Source organism: Triticum dicoccoides, chromosome 5B (assembly GCF_002162155.2).
Source record: "Triticum dicoccoides isolate Atlit2015 ecotype Zavitan chromosome 5B, WEW_v2.0, whole genome shotgun sequence".
NCBI lineage: Eukaryota > Viridiplantae > Streptophyta > Magnoliopsida > Poales > Poaceae > Triticum > Triticum dicoccoides.
Genome location: NC_041389.1, coordinates 671,699,508 through 671,703,033, shown reverse-complemented (window position 1 = coordinate 671,703,033; position 3,526 = coordinate 671,699,508).

Genomic DNA, 3,526 nt, shown 5'->3' with positions numbered 1-3,526 from the left:
TTAGAAAAATATAATTACTATTTTATTTAGATTTTTTGGTAATATAATTAGTTAGAAAAATATTAGTTAGTTAGAAAAATACTAGTTTATTTTTAGTAAGTATTATATAGTAAGTACTATTTTATTTATTTATAGTAAGTGCTTAGTATAGTTTGTATAGTTGATTTAATTAATAAAACTATTTTATTTACCTATATATAGAAGTAGTTTGTAGTAAGTGCTACTTTATTTAACTATATATAGAAGTAGTTTGTAGTAAGTGCTACTTTATTTATTTATAGTAAGTGCTACTTTATTTATTTATAGTAAGTGCTTAGTAGTTGAACTAGATAGTTGATTTAATTAATAAAACTACTTCATTTAACTATATATAGAAGTACGTAGTTCCCGCATCAACGTCGGCGATGCCTATCCCGCATCCTCGTCGTCGTCGACTCGGCGGTGGAGGCCTGCTTGATCAGGGACATGTTCGGGACTGTGCTCCACCGGGCTGGTATTGGGAGATGCTACCTTCTCAGGCAGTGGCGGAGCTTTTCAGGGGCCAACCTGGGCCGTTGCCCCCCCAGCCCATGAATTTTTTTTCTGAAATACCCCTTAGTATTTGGCCCATATCTCAAGCAAAATCAGCCCAAAATACATATTGTTTGCCCCCCCAGCCCATTGCCCCCCCTAGATTTCAGCCCAAGCTCCGCCACTGTTCTCGGGGACATAGGTTGGTGAGGAGGCAGCCCGTTGTTGACCCGATCCTTGTTTGGTGGCGGTCGCGTGGGCCAGTGACGGTGCCGAGGCTTCCGAACACCGCGGAGGTGGTACGTCACCGTGTCAGCGAGGAGGACGGGCACGTCCATCGCTACATGGTTGTGTTGGAGGGCAGGTTCGACAATACCTGGCAGGTTCTTCAGGGATCTCACTGGAGCTATGATCCTGTGATCGTTCCTTATCTTTGCTTGTCCACCGCCCGCGACGATACCCGCCGGGCGCTACGGTTCTAGCTGTATTAATTAGCGATGCTATATGTATGATAGTATTCGAGGAGTATTCGACGATGTACGGACACAAAAGATGATGTACTTTTGGTTATAATTGAATGCATGCTAATTTGAATGCTACTTTATTTTACGATTTGGTTTTGCTTATTGAATGCTCATATTGGAAAAGTACTCCTACTTTGAATGCTAAAATTGAAGAGCACTCTCCATGCAGAAATCTAGGAGCCCCCTCCATCATCCACGCCATCGTGGGGGTAGCTTCTCCTTCATTCCCGTGTGCTAGACAATTTGTTGTAATAATTCACTAGGGAATGAAAGGAGGAGCTACATACCATCACCGATAGTTAACCCGTGATTAATAATAATGATCTAATTTAGGTTTTTTAGTACATATATTTAATATTTGAATTATGAACTTAGGCCGGAAATGTCGTACTCGGACGATGAAAACCGTCCGGGGGAGTGCGACTGGTGCCACGATGACCGAGGTATGTGCGACAGGTTCATTGAGCTGGACGAAGATTGGCGCTTCAGCATTAAGCTCGAGGAGACCTTCGATGTTCATACGGTACGCAACAACGACAATAGTTTTTTCGTAATTAAGCATGACTTGAACTATTTTAACGTGTAATTTTCATCTTTTCCAAATCAACTAGCTTATCCCATGCTTTGCAAGATGCTATGTCTTGGAGAGCATGGGTTTTGAAGACCATGAAAGTATGGAAACCAAAAAAATTATCCTAAGTACCTATCATGCATGGTGTGGATTTTCAAGTAAAGCTGTACAATGCTCAGAGTGTAACCCATTTTGGTTGTAAAAACTGGGAAGCACTTTGCAAGATGTATGGTTTTGATGAGGGTATGCTTGTCACCATGGATCTTGGTGATCCTACAATCGCGCAAGAGAGACCTTCGATTTTCGTCCTTGTGGATACACCTCCAATTCTTCCCCCATGTGAGCTTAACATAGTTATTAAGTAATTTATATTGTTTATTTCAAAATAGTTGACAACTTATTTCCAGTGACAGCTTATTTTCATTCTTCAAAGAATGTGCGGAAGATGGTAGACAGAACCTACTACACCGAAGGCTCCGAATTAACTTATCAGGAGAAAAATCATCTGGTCGCATTTTGTACTGATCTTGAGAATTACAATATCTACAATCAAACTCCTCAACATTATGGTCAATACGTGCCACTAGTGCACGTGTTGAACTACGGTAACTATCATGGAGATACCCTGGTAAGATTTTTTACTATTACGACATCCGTGCATCTTTTTGCACACTTCTAAAACTAGTACATCATTGCTAACTACGAAGTTATTACTATGTTTTTCAACAGATAATCCCGAATGATTGTGTGCCTCATCTGATGTATACACACGGTAGCCTTCATGTTTTGAACATACAACCAGGTCTTCCTACGATTCTGAACTGTCCATACCGGGTTTCTAAAAGAAGTGGAGACATGACAATCAAAGAACGGAAAAAATGTATGGACAATCGTAAGGAGCTTCTTGGAAGCAACAATCAGCGGAGGGCAAGAATTGGAGACAGGATGATCGCCATTCTTCATAATGGAGAGTCAGGGTCTATATTGTTTTATGCTATTTTACCTTAAGGGTGTTTAGGCCATGTCCTACCTGATACTGATGATCATGTGCTAAGAACAATTATGTAGGGTTGGGTTCGATGACTATGAGGATGATGATCGTATGACTTATTATTAATAACGAGTAGAAGTTGTATGATGATGCATGATTAGTAGGACTTGTTATTATATATGATGATGAATGATGCGAGCATGCATGAGTTATTATATCAGCGGGTGAAATGAACATATATAGCAGTAGCGTTGGTAAACCAAGGACGAAAATATAAGAGAGGACACTTCTCTCTGTTAGCTAGCTAATAACAACCTAAAAATAACCCCCAAAACCCCTAAAGCAGCCACTTTTCTAAAAAAATGGACTTTTGGTCCCGGTTGGTGCCACCAACCGGGACCAAAGGCCCCCTGACTGGGCTCGGCGCACAGAGCCACGTGGAGGCACATTGGTCCCGGTTCGTGTTTGAACCGGGACTAATGGGTGGAGGTATTAGTAATGACCCATTAGTCCCGGTTCATGAACCGGGACTAAAGGCCCTTACGAACCGGGACTATTAGGTGTTTTTCTACTAGTGGGGGAACCCTAGCCACCGCGACACACATCCCCTCCTTCCCCTAGTCTCGCCGCTACTGGAGGGTGCCTCCCGGCAAAGCTCGGGTTGGCCCTGAGGAAGGCGGTGGCGGGGCTGCAGCTCTCTCTGACGCGTCGCGGGCGCGGGTGGTTTCGCTCGGCCCGGCGCTGGCTCGATGCGGCGGGTGTTTGGCGCGCTTCAGGTGCGGGTCAGCGCGGCGAGGAGGGGGGGGGGGGGTGGTTTGCTGGCGAGTCGCCGCCGGCACGTGGAGGTCCCTGGGGGCGAAGACCTGTGATTCGGGGTGGCCGGGCCAGATCTGGGCCTTGGCAGGCTGAGTCTCGTCGTCATCGCTTCGG